Source organism: Dipodomys spectabilis, unplaced genomic scaffold (genome assembly GCF_019054845.1).
Source record: "Dipodomys spectabilis isolate Male_0828 unplaced genomic scaffold, ASM1905484v1 ptg000002l, whole genome shotgun sequence".
NCBI classification, from domain to species: Eukaryota; Metazoa; Chordata; class Mammalia; order Rodentia; family Heteromyidae; genus Dipodomys; species Dipodomys spectabilis.
Genome location: NW_024870679.1, coordinates 51,508,607 through 51,522,848, shown reverse-complemented (window position 1 = coordinate 51,522,848; position 14,242 = coordinate 51,508,607). Strand labels below are relative to the sequence as shown.

The 14,242-nt window shown below is 39.0% G+C and overlaps 1 long non-coding RNA gene across 1 annotated transcript in view; it reads left to right on the top strand.

The window, feature by feature from the left end:
* The window catches only part of LOC122108037, a 277,692-nt gene extending 268,281 nt beyond the window's left edge, over positions 1-9,411 (top strand). The window contains exon 5 of the long non-coding RNA XR_006147454.1: positions 9,402-9,411. This is a non-coding gene — a long non-coding RNA (uncharacterized LOC122108037). The remainder of the gene's footprint in view (positions 1-9,401) is intronic.
* Positions 9,412-14,242: the final 4,831 nt, after the last annotated feature.

Genomic DNA, 14,242 nt, shown 5'->3' with positions numbered 1-14,242 from the left:
TCTGGGCTTGCCTTTCTGGCCTCTGTGTTTGTGGCTCTGCTTGCAGACTCATTCTTCCTTCTTATTGAATTATACCACATATGTGTTGCTGAGTAATTATATCAGTTCATTTCTTTGTCTATAAATTGGGGTTTCACAACCTTTCTTCATTGTATTCTGTCTCTGTTCCCTTTTGCCTAAGTGTCAGTGTTTCTGATTGTTCAGCATTCTCAAAGACTTCTTTAACTTCCGTGTATGTCAAGGGAATTCACATTGTTACAAAAGAGAGTTTTCCACAGATCCTTCCGGAATAACTCCATCTCTATTTGTGGCTTTTGCTGAGATGGTTGATTAGCTCCATAGGTCAAACATGGAATCTTTTCAGCAAAGTTCTCCCAGCTGCACACTTGGCTATGATTCTCTATGTTTCTATAGTGAGAAAGCTAGGCATGTCAGACTTTGTACATGGTAGCACATGCCTGTGTGTATGTGCATGTATGTGTATTGTGTATACATATATGGATATATAACATATAACTATATGCCACATAATACATGCCACATTGTCCACCTAACTATTAAGAACTTTCTTTGAAGTAGTTGTCATTTAATGGGCATTCACATGAAATACAAATATCCTCATATTCTTTTCTTTTGTACCAGTACTGGAACCTGAACTTAGGTCCTGAGTGCTGTCCCTTAACTTTTTCACTCAAGGCTGGCATTCTACCACTTGAGCCACAACTTTACTTCTGGCTTTTTGGTGGCTAATTGGAAATAAGAGTCTCACAGAATTTCCTGCCTGGGCTTACTTGGAACTAAAGTTCTCGGATCTCAGCCTCCTGAGTAGGATTACAGGGACAAGCCACTGGCACCCGACTAACACCCATATATACTCCATGTTCATTCTAAGAACCCCACCCATTTACCTTTTCTCTAGATTTCCAAGTTCATTTCTTCCAAGTCATTATTTAATTCACTACTATCTTTATATTAGGCAAATGCATGACTCTGGCTCTTCTTTCTAGGCAAGGAAATGAAGTATGATGCTTGGGGGATTTTCTATTCATTTATAGCAATCCCCGAAGGGGGATGTGTTGCTGTGACCATTCACTCTCAGGTGATGCCACCACACTGTGCAGATAGATTCATCAGAAAACAAGGCCTGGGGCCGGGAATGTGGTTTAGTGGTAGAGTGTTTGCCTCACATGCATTAAATCCTGGGTTTGATTCCTCAGTACCACATAAATAGAAAAAAGCTGGAAGTGATGCTGTGGCTCAAGTAACAGAGCACTAGCCTTGAGCACAGAGAGGCTCAGGGACTAAGCCTAAACCCTGAGTTCAAGCACCAGGACTGGAAAGAAAACAAAAGGAAACAAGGCCTGGATTTTTCCTCCCTCACTTAGCTGGTTATAGGCTATAGGAAAGAGTTGAAGGACAGGTGTTAATGCAGCAAGCGTAGGTCTCATGCCCTTGCTTGTCTGTAAAACCCTGCGTCACTTGTTTGTATATCTTCAAGACCAGCTGAAGGCCATTCTTGTATATGTTGTAGGTGCATATCAGTATCTCTTACTTCCAGTTGATGGAATGTTGCTGCAACTCTCTTACTTCCCACTAGGTTGTAAGCACCTGGAGAATATGGGCAGCATTACTACCTAACATAGAATCTTACTAGAGTAGCTGCTCAAAACAAATATAGATTATTTGTAGATGAACAAGTATGAGGAACAAACTGGATTTCATTCAACTTGCTGAACAACTTAGATTTTCATAAAGGTTACAAAAAGTGCACAGAGAGTTCCCATATACTCCTCACCCAGTTTCTTTTATTATTAATATCTTACATTAGCATGGTACAGTTGTCAATATTACTGACATTGCTACATTGTTGTAAATGTCAGATTTTGAGTTTCAGCATTTTCTCATGTTCTGTTCCAGGATCCAAACCAATGTACTGCTTTCAGTTTTGTTCTATTTTGTATTTGCTACAATTCATTTAAGTTGTCATGTCTTCTCAGTGTCCCTTGTCTGGGAAGTTTCTCAGTCTTTGTTTTCATAACTTTGAAGCACTTGTGGAGTACTGACAAGGAAGTCTATAGAATGCATCCCAAATCTCAGTTTGTTCTAGTTTTTTCTTTTTCATGATTTGACTGGGCTAAAGAGTTTTGGAGAGAGGGCTGGGAAGGTGGCTCAGTGGTAGAGTGCTTGCCTCACATGCATGAGACCCTGGGTTCAATTCCTCAGCACCACATACACAAAAAACGCCAGAAGTGGCACTGTGGCTCAGGTGGTAGAGTGCTAGTCTTGAGCTGAAGAGCTGAGGGACAGCGCCCAGGCCCAGAGGTCAGGCCCCACGACTGAACCCCCCTCCCCCCAAAAAAAATGAGTTTTGGAGAGAATATCACAGAGAGGAGGCACCCTTCTCATCATATGCCATCACTGACAAACAAAACATGGGATGCCACTAATGATGTTCACTTTCATCACTTGGTTAAGTAAGTGTTCGCCAGGTTTCTCCACTGTATAAAAACTTTTGTGTGTGTGTGTGGGGGGGAGGGTCATGAACTCTGGGCCTGGGCGCTGTCCCTCAGCTCTTCAGCTCAAGGCTAGCACTCTACCACTTGAGCCATAGCATCACTTCTGGCTTTTTCTGCTTATGTGGTACTGAGGAATCAAATCCAGGACCTCATGCATGCAAGGCAAGCACTCTACCACTGAGCCACCTTCCCAGCCCTAAAAACTCTTGATTAACAAGACTTGACAAACTTCCAAGTTGCTGAACTCATGGAGTTACTGAAATATTGACATCCAGAAAGGGCATAGAAAGTCTACTTCCTGACCCCTTACCTCTTGCCCTATCCATCTGGCTGCTCTACTTTGTAATTTTCTTTATCAAGAACCAATCAAGGACTGGGAATTGTGGCTTAGTGGTAGAGTGCTTGCCTAGTATGCATGAGGCCCTGGGCTCCATTCCTCAGCACCACATAAACAGAAAAAGCCGGAAGTGGCACTATGGCTCAAGTGATAGAGTGCTAGCCTTGAGCAAAAAAGCTCAGGGACAGCACCCAGGTCCTGAGTTCAAACCCCAGAACCAGTCAACATAAGTAAAGTGTTTTCCTGAGTTCTAGAAGAGGTGGGGGGGGGGGTATGAAAGGATGGAAAGTGAAGGGGCCCAGTTAGAGGGATTAGCACTGGACAGAAGTAATGTTTTTCCTTGAAACAAGAGAGAAGGATAAAGGAGTGGATGCAGACACTGGTAGCGCTATAGGTTTAGTGGTTGGAGGTCAAGAGTTCTATTTGATGTGATACAGCTAAGACACCTGTGAATGAAAGGAAGTAGAAGGTTTTAGATGAAAAACAAGATTCAAAGTTGTGTTTAGATAATAGGAAAAATAGTTGTTTGACAGACAATGGTTTAACCAGAAGATGTGGCAGATTCAGATAATTTTAAAGACTTTGGATTATGAAAAATATAAAACATATACAAAATAAACAGAATCATATAATAAACTTGATGTGCCCATCAGCTGTATAAGTATAGACTGCATCACATTCTATACTTTTTTTTTTCGAGTCTTAGAGCTTGAACTCAGGGCCTGCGTACTGTCCCTGAGCTTCTTTTTTTTTTTTTTTTGGTCCGGTTGTGGGGCCTGAACTGTGGGCCTGGGCGCTGTCCCTCAGCTCTTCAGCTCAAGGCTAGCGCTCTACCACTTGAGCCACAGCGCCACTTCTGGCTTTTTTCTTTTTGCTTATGTGGTGCTGAGGAATTGAACCCAGGGCCTCGAGCATGCAAGGCAAGCACTCTACCACCGAGCCACCTTCCCAGCCCCTCCTGAGCTTCTTTTGCTCAAGGTTAGCACTCTACCACTTGAGCCACAGCGCCACTTCCGGCTTTTTTCTTTTTGCTTATGTGGGGCTGAGGAATCGAACCCAGGGCCTCAGGCATGCAAGGCAAGTGCTTTAACCACTGAGCCACCTTCTCAGCCCCTGTCTCTATACTTTTATGTCTCTACCCACTCACCTCAATTGTTATTTTTTGCAATAATTTTAAATTAAATTTATATATATTGAAATGCAGAAAGGTTAATTATAGAATTTAATTATACAATTATACAAATGAATAGTTTTTATATCCTACACACCCTATCAGGATACTAAAAGCTCTGTTTTGTCCCTTTTCCATCAACCCCTTCCTCCAACTCCCAAGGAGGATTCTTCTGGTTATTTTCTCTCTAGGGTAAGTTTACCTATTCATGAGCTTCATATACACTGATTATATAGTATATGCTCTTTTTGTTCATAGATTCTTTAGGTTAGCAATTGTTTTTGAGACTTTTCCATGTTGGTGCTATATGAAGGTTTGTTACTTTTTCTCAGTTATGATTCAGTAAGAACATGCTACAGTTTATCTGTTCAGCTACTGAAGCATGTCTAGCTTGTTTAATACGCTGTTGTGAATAAAGCTGCCATAAATACTCTTGTACAAATCTTGTGGATGTGTCTTAATTTCTTCTGGCTAAATACTTAGCAGTGAAATTACAGACCAAGGGGTAGGCTTATGTTTGGCTTTATAAGACATTGCCAAACCAAGGTGGTTGTTTCATTTTATTTTTCCACCAAAACTATATGGAAGTTCAGTTTGTCCCTTATCACTTCTGATATTTGATGACACTTTTTTTTATTTTATATATCAGTTAGCCAATCTAGTTAATGTTGAGTGGTAACTCATAATGACTTAAATTTGTTTCTAGTCAGGTGCTAGTCGGTCACATCTGTAATCCTAGCTATTCAGGAGGCTGAGATCTGACAATTGCAATCTGACAATTGCAGTTTGAAGCCAGCCCAGGCAGGAAATTCTATGAGACTCTTCTTAAATAACCATAAACACACACACACACACACACACACACACACACACACACACACACACACACACACACACGAGGAAGTGAATCTGTGGCTCAAGCCTTGAGCAAAAAAGGCAAGAGACGGTTCCTAGGCCCTGAGTTCAAGCTCCAGTACCAGTATGCATACAATTTTTTTTTTTTGTCAGTTGTGGGGATTGAACTCTGGGCCAGGGTACTATCCCTGCACTCTTCAGCTCAAGGCAAGCACTCTACCTCTTGAGCCACAGCACTACTTCTGGTTTTCTAGTGGTTTATTGGAGATCAGAGTCTCACGGACTTTTCTGCCCAGGCTGGCTTTGAACCACAATCCTCAGATCTCAGCCTCCTGAGTAGCTAGGATTACAGGCGTGAGCCACTGGAGCCCAGCAAAAAATGATTATTTTTATAAGTAGTGCGATTGAGCTTTTTTTTTCTTTCATGTGGTATCAGTCTTTCATATATCTTTGTTTGTGAAGTGTCTGTTTAATAATTAATATTAACTCAGGACAATTTGAAGACAATTGACACTGTAGTGTGAAGTCTTACAAACCATGCACAGGATAAATCTCCACTTATTTAGGTCTTCTTTAATATCTCTTAATCTTATCTTCAATATCTCTTCTTTAATATCTCTTAAAATGCTTGTAATTTTTCAGTGTCCAGATTTTGCATATGTTTTCTGAAATTTATGCCTAAGTATTTTATGTTTTTTTTGATGCTTTTGAAAATTGAACTATTTTAAATCTGATTTTCTAACTGGCTATTTCTATCCCATACAGGCTGTTGGTCAGATATTCTGAGGAAGTGTAGGATACATGTTATGGGGTCATTCCAGGGTCCTGTAGTTCATCTGATTTCCAGAAAAATGATATGGAGATTGGACACTTCTAGCTACTAGGGTATTTCTTTGATAGAATTATTGAAATTGGATACTAGAATAGTGCTGATTTTGGATGAATTAAATTATTTATATAGACATAGGTCTTGTACAATTTTTTTCCCCCAGTACCTTACACTAGCCAGCAGCAACCATCACCAATCATGTGGTTGTCTTTCTTAAGGAGGAGATAATCCTAGGAGTTCTGTTCTCCTTTTGTGAGAACATTCATTCTGGTGAGAACAGCTATTCTCTGTGTCCTGGAATCTGAAAGAAGGGTAGTTCATTATTATCTCTCTGATTCCACCAAAGACTCTGAAATGGGTCATCAAGAGAAAACAATTTATTACGTGATCATACTGCATCCTTGGCCAAAAATGTACCCCTTATTTCTACTTAAGTATTCATGTTAGCATGGCTAAAATACATACAGTTCAGGAAAATGGATCCCTTATCCCTACAGCATGTTGTATGAGAACTACTTATCTATTGATTAGTGGGGTTAGGCCCAACTTGGTCCCCTCCTCCCACCCAGGTCAGTCACGGGGCTTCAATTCAGGGCTTAGGTGTTGTCCCTGAGCTTTTTTGCTCAAGACTAGCACTTTACCACTTTGAACTGCAGCACTACTTCCAGTTTTCTGGTGGTTAATTGGAGGTAAGAGTCTCACCGACTTTCCTGCCCAGGCTGGCTTTGAATTGTGCTCTTTAGATCTCAGCCACTGGCGCCTGGTTCCAATTGAGTTTTATTCTGACTATCCATCACATTGGACTTTGCAGTGTTTTCAAGACTAAGAAGTTGAGTTAGGAGCCATTATGAAAAGCTAATGTGAATGTCCTGTTTACTTATGGCTTCTATATAATTTATTCATACTTTTCAGCCAGCAAATTATTCCTATGTTATTTTAGTATTTCTAATTAACCAAAGTGAACCTCATTGAAGATGGTAGGACCTCTCAGCTGACAGATGTCTCTATACTAAAATCAGCACCATGTTGGCAGCAAAAAGACACTATGCCTCTTCTTCTGAATAAATAAAAGACTCCCTGATGAGTAATGTTTTAGATTTACTTACTCTTAGCTTTTGTTTTGGGGAGGAAAGAGTGATTTTTTTCTAGGACTGAATATGTGGTCAGTCAACACATTTCTTATGTTGATTCTCATAGAACTTGTGGTATAAAAAGTGATCATATTTGATGTGGCTGAAGTGTAGCTCAATGGTAGAGTGTGTCTTTTGCTTGGTGTGAAGTTTAGGCTCAATCTCCAGTTCTTGCTACTCCTTAAAAAATACATCTACATTTCATATAACTGCAAAGTAATTAGGTGGCTAGAGATTTTTCTAGCCAGGAGTCCATTTGTCTTCATGGTCAGCACTCTACTCATCATTTGAGTAACATGTTGAAAGACACCTGCTTGGGTAAATAAAACTCTGCCTCAACTAATTATCCAACATAGCACGTTTGGATTTTCTCCAGAATTTCTCATTTTACACCTATTAACACTAAGATAAATATTTCTGCAAACAAGTGAAGTTGCATGGTCATTTCTTCATAATACATTTCTGGAGCTACAATTGAGCAGTTTAAGGGATATAAATAATTCTAAACTTTTTGATATGTATTGTTCAGTTGCCCTCTAGAAAAACTTTATTACTTTGTTAGCAGTATAGGAAAGTGCCTATTTCCCTATATTTTAACTGACATTCATTACTAATAATCTGTTTTTTTCTGGTATGCTAAACAATTGTTAAAAAATAGAGTTGTTGGCCAGATAATTTTTGTTTCTGAGTCTAGTGGGAATATTTCTAGAGTTTTGACATTAGTATATGATACTTGCTGGCTTTATTCCATGTGCCCCGTGGATGCCCAAAACCTCACATAGCACCAAACCCTGTATATACTATGTTTTCCCCTATGCGACCTGCAATGTTGCCACACAGTATTAGAGTTAATCTTTCCTTTCACGATTAATGCTCTGGCTTATTGCATTACTACTTCATCACTTTGGGACCATTATTATGTAAAATTAGAGTTCCTTGACCATAAGCATTGTGACACCATGATTTTTAGACTGATAACTGAGACAACTACATGATTCTTGAGCAGATAGTATATACAGTGTGGCTATACTAGAACAAAGGATGATTCATATTCTGGAATGGATACTACTCAGAATGGCACACAAGTTAAAACTTATGAATTGTTGTTTTTTTTTTTTTTGGGTCCGGTCGTGGAGCCTGAACTCTGGGCCTGGGCGCTGTCCCTCAGCTCTTCAGCTCAAGGCGAGTGCTCTACTGCTTAAGCCACAGCGCCACTTCCTATAATTATAATTTTTTGTATGTTTTTTTCTCTTTTTTTTCTTTTTTCCCCATACGTTTTTTTCTCACAGGTTTTAATGGGTTTCATTACGATATTTTTTATGTCTGCATGTAATATACTTCGATCATGCTTACCTCTGTTTTTTCACCTTCCCCATTCCACTGACTGGTATCCCCTAAACAGCTGTACAGAAGCTTTTGAAGTTTACACAGTCCCATTTGTGGATTCTTGCTGTTATTTCCTGAGCTATTTGACTCCTATTCAGAAAGCATTGTCTGTGCCTATATCTTGAAGTGTTTTCCTTATGCTACTCCATAGTAGTTTTGAAGTTTCAGATTTTACATTACAATCTTTACTCCTTTTTTTTTTTTTTTTTGGTTGTAGGGCTTGAACTATGGGCCTGGGTGCTGTCCCTGAGCTCTTTTGCTCAAGGCTAGCACTCTACCACTTTGAGCCACAGTGCTACTTCTAGTTTTCTGGTCATAATAGGAGATAAGAGTTTCATGAACTTTCCTGCCAGCGATGGCTTTCAACTGTGATCCTCCAATCTCAGCCTCCTGAGTAGCTAGAATTACAGGCGTGAGCCACTGGCACCCAGCTTTAATAAAACTTTAAGAAATATGATTGATATGCAATCAATCCTCTCTTGACTAACATATACCTCAGAATGTCTATCAAAAGGAGAATGGGTGAATAACAAGTGATACATTTATATAATGGAATACTACCCAAGATAAAAACAGAGCAAACTGCCATAGAATGGCATAGATGGCTGTCAAATACATTATGCTTAGTGGAAAAAACAGACAAAAAGGATTCATTCTATACAATAACATTTAGATGAATAACAAGTGCTTTTGGTGTACGGATATTGACTAGAAAAAGACACAAGGGAATTTTTTAGTATGACAGAATGTCCTACATTTTGATCTGTGATACACGGAGAACACGTGGGTAAAAAATGATCAGGCTTTATACTTAAGAATTGTGCAGGGGGGCTGAGAAGTTGGCTCAGTGGTAGAGTGCTTGCCTTGCATACATGAGGCCCTGGGTTTGATTCCTCAGCACCACATAAGCAGAAAAAAGCCAGAAGTAGTGCTATGGCTCAAGTGGTAGGGCACTAGCCTTGAGCTGAAGAGCTGGTGGCTCAGGCCTGTAATCCTAGCTACTCATGAGGCTGAGATGTGAGGATAGCAGTTCAAAGCCAGCCCGGCACGAAAGTCTATGAGACTCTTATCTCCAATAAACCACTCAGAAAATCAGAAGTGGTGCTGTGGTTCAAGTAGTAAAGTGCTAGCCTTGAACTGAAGAGCTGAGGGACAGCGCCCAGGCCCAGTGTTCAAGCCTCATGACCGATTAAAAAAAAAAAAAAGATTTGTGCACTATATATGTAATGGAGCCACAGTGCACTTCCAGCTTTTCCTTGTGATTTAATTGGAGAAAAGAGTCTCATGGACTTTCCTGCCCAGCCTGGCTTTGAACTACAATCCTCAGATCTCAGTCTCTTGAGTAGCTAGGGTTACAGGCATAATCCTACTTTTACTTTGTTTTTGTTTTTGTTTTTTTTTTGGTGCTTAATTGGAGAAAAGAATCTCATGGACTTTCCTGCCTGGCCTGACTTCAAACTGTGATCCTCTGATCTCAGTCTGCTGATGAGCTAGAATTAGGTGTTGACTACTGGTACCCAGATCCTTACAAGCTTTTTTATCACTTTCTTACACTTTTGCTATAGCCTATAATTCATCCTCTGCTTCCAGAGTCTATTTTCCTGATTCTTCCTATACGCTTCTGTCTGATTAATCTTCCTAAAACATTTATTTGACTGTTTAAAGAATCTCTGGCCAGGTGCTAGTGGCTCGTGCCTATAATCCTAGCTACTCAGGAGGTTGAGATATGAGGATCATGGTTCAAAGCCAGCCTGGGCAGGAAAGTTTGTGAGACTCTTCTCTCCAATTAACCACCAGAAAAACCAGAGGTGGTGCTGTGGCGCAAGGGTAGAGCTGAAGAGCTGAGGGACAGCGCCCAGGCCCAGAGTTCAAGCCCCATGACCGATCAAAAAACAAAAAAAAAACTAAGAAAGTATGCTAATTTAAGAACATTCAGATTCATTTAATTAGCATGTTAAAGCTTTTTACAGTGTCTCCTATCATCCCTCCAGTTTGTCTCACTTCTTCACATAAACTTTGTGTTCTAATCAATCTAGTGTACTTGCTGTTCCTATCAACATAGCAGGTGGGAACAGCAAGTACACTAGATATAGACTGGATTATCTTCATGTTGGAATAACATCCACATTCCCAAATGTCTCTCATGCCACATCATTAGCATCTGTATTTATATATTTATGTGCTGTTAAATGTCTGTTTCTAGAAATAGACTATATACTTCAGGTGTCTGTACATTGACCTTTGTATTTAAAACATTAGAATAGCAGTTCTAACATCAACAAACTGGTATTGTTTCAATCTGAGCCAATGTTTACGCTGATTTTGAAGAGCTGGAAATGTCAACAATTACCTCACATAGCTCTCAATAACAATATTAACCGTCATATTTACTCCACACAAGTCACATATACAGAAGTCCTTACTTTGGGTTTCATTATTATCCTGCCTGCTGATATTTCTAGTCTCTTGCCACAAATCACTACGGCTTGTCCTTCTCCTCCTGTTTCTTCCTCCTCATATTATTAATATTTGTGTGTGTGTGTGTGTGTGTGTGTGTGTGCACGCATACCAGTCCTGGAGCATTAACTCAGGACCTGACCCCAAGGTTCTTTGCTCAGGGCTAGCACTCTATGAACCATAGCTACACTTTTGGCTTTTGGGGGGCGGGTGGTTAATTGGAAATAAGAGTCTAACTGGCTTTCCTACCTGGGCTGCCTTCTTACTTTGATCCTCAGATCTCAGCCTCCTGAGTAGGTAGGATTACAGGCATGAGCCACCACTGCCTGGCTGTTCCTCTTGTGATGTTTTTCCAGTTTTACTACTTGTCTACAAACAAGGGAGTGGTTTTCATATTTTATTTGGAGATCTAATAGCTCATTCCTTTCTAAGTTAATCAACCCAATTAGCCCATTCTGGCTAACTTTAATCCCTTTCCAGGAAAGATAATATATGATCACTTTGATGCAGGCCTTATACAGTTCTTTGTCTCCTGGGCATTCAGAATTCAACAAACTGAATTTCATTCCTGGTTCTTACAGATTTGCTAGTGGCCTTGATTAAGATACAACTTTTCTGAACCATTCCTAATATAATAAAATGAAGATAAATGTATTAATCAGTTAGGGATAAATAATAGGGTTACTAAGTAGCATTTAGGAACCAATTGAAATTGAAATGGTAGTACTTTCCACTAGCCCAATTCAGTCAATTTTCTTCAGCAATGCTTTATTTCTCAGCTGAAAAAGTACCAATTTTAAGTATCATTGTCATTCAATGTCCTTGCCTCCTTATCTTCCTGCAGCTTTCTCTGTATCAGTTCCCAGCTTCATGTAAGTTTTTTTCCCATTCCTAATGTCCAGATAGTCTGAAACAACTCAGTAACTTTCAAAATTCCATATATGTACATATAGTGCCTCAAAAATAGTTTGTTTGTATTTCTTTAAAAATGGCAAATGTGTTAGAAATCACAAAATGTAGCTTCATACCTATCCCCCCCACAAAAGGTCACCTTGTTAATCTAAGATACAGCATCAATGTTAATATTCATTGTATCAGTTTTTAGAAACAATTGGATAGAAACAGTACATGAGGAAAAGTCCCCTATTATCATTATCCAAATTGAGAATACCATAATAACGTTATTGGAATATATTCATAAGAAGTTGGTGTGTCTTCCATTTCTTCCCTTCAAATAGATTCTCCACATCATAGCCAGTTTATCCATTCATTCACTGAGGAAACATTTATCTAAGATCTATAAAGTGCTAAGTACAAAGCCTAGACTAATGGAGGAAAGATGTGAAAAGTAGTTTATATGAAAAGTAGTGTTTTCATACTATACCAATGCATATTGACCTCCACTGACTTGGTTTTTCATTGACCATACTGTCTGTTAAACTATACTTAACTTGGCATTTGAGATTATTCACAAGGTTGGGGGTGTTGCTTAGGGTAGACTGCATGCAAAAGCAAGGTACTGGATTTGATTCCTAGCACTGAAAAAAATCCAACTTTAAGATAACTTTCTAATCTTTATTTTCCAGTATTTCAGACAACCAGATTTTTTTCTTTTCTTTTCTTTTTTTTTTTTTTTGGGTCCGGTCGTGGGGCCTGAACTCTGGGCCTGGCGCTGTCCCTCAGCTCTTCAGCTCAAGGCTAGCGCTCTACCACTTGAGCCACAGCGCCACTTCCGGCTTTTTTTTCTTTTTGCTTATGTGGTGCTGAGGAATCGAACCCAGGCCCTCATGTGTGCAAGGCAAGCGCTCTACCACTGAGCCACCTTCCCAGCCCCCCAGATTTTTTTCATTGTTCTATGAAAAAGTTTTGTACTTTCCAGCTTTTGGGTTTTTGCTAAGTTTTTCAATCTAACTGAAATGACCTTCCCAAGCCTATGAGACTGTCTGAATTCTACTTGTTCTCTAAGAACTATATGAAATAGACGTGTTTCACAATTTTTGCTCTGATTCCCCAAATAATTATTGTTTCTTCAGGTAATTTGACAATCTTCTGAAATTTAATATAGTATATCTATTTTTTTGTATTAACTTAATCTCACTGTATTTAACTTTTCATCTTATCTTACCATCTATATGATAAACTACTAGAATTGAGATTGTTTCCTGTTATAGTATGTCTGGAAAAATACATAGCACTTATTAGGGCCACAGAAAAATATAAAAATAAGAGATTTCCTTTAAAAAATAAGTATAGAAGAACCATATACATACTATGCTTGTGAAGACTTAATTATAAGAATATGAATTGTTCCCAAATTAATCTATAAGTTTAATGTAATTCAACAAAAAAATCTCTGCAAAACCTTTTTTTTGGAAATGTATTAAAGATTTGTACGGATGAAAAGATGTACAGGTAGCTAAGATAAATTTGAAAAACAGGACAGGGCATTGGTGGCTCACACCTGTACAAAAAGAGAACCTTAGTTCTATAAGAATTGTATTCATTTCCTTACTTAGGTAACTGTAACCCCTCTGTACACCATCTTTACAATAAAATAAAAATTAAAAAAATGAGAACTTTGGCCCTCACATTTTACTATTTATAAAAATTAACTCACAGCTGGACACCAGTAGCTCATGCCTGTAATCCTAGCTACTCAGGAGGCTGAGATTTGAGGATCATAGTTCAAAGCCAGATGGGCAGGAAAGTCTGTGAGACTTATGTCCAATTAACTGGAAGTGATGCTGTGGCTCAAGTGGTAGAGTGCTAGCCTTGAAGCTGAAGAGCTGAAGGACAGTGCCAAGGCACAGAGTTCAAGCCCCACGACCCACCCCTTCCCCCCCCCCCCAAAAAAAAAGACCAACTTATTTTACATGCATAGTGTTGTTTCTAGTCTTCTTTTTTCTGTTTTACCTTATATTTTAAGATCTATTTTCCTCTTCCAATAATACACTTTAAGTTAATAGCTAAATTTCTAATTAAACTTACAAATTTTAGATAACTAGTAGGATGAATTACTTTTCTTTGTCTTTGTTTTTCAATTTTCTTTCAATTTTTTTTCTTTGTTGTTGTTTTGGTCATAGGTCTTGAACTCTGGCCCTGGGCTCTGTCCCTCAGCTCTTCAGCTCAAGGCAAGCACTCTACCACTTGAGCCACAGTGCTGCCAATTCCATTTTCTGGTGGTTAATTGGAGAAAGAGTCTCATGGAGTTTTCTGCCCCTACTGGATTTGAACAGCAATCTTCAGATCTCAGCCTTCTGAGTAGCTAGGATTACAACACTGGCAGTACCTGTCATAAGTTGGTTTTTCATAGGTCAAATGGTTCCTAAGGAAAGATTAAGGAAAAGATTAAGATTAGAGTCATGAAATTAAAAAAAAATCAGATGTGAAAAAAAGACCTAAAAATGAAACTAAAGCCCTCCAAAATTATCAGAGGAAAATAGAGAAAGCCTTTAAAAAGGGTAATATGTGCAAAACATAAAACAAAAGTTAGGTATATGACCTCATTAAAATTTAAGACACTTCAGGCCAAGTACTAGTGGTTCATGCCTGTAATCTTAG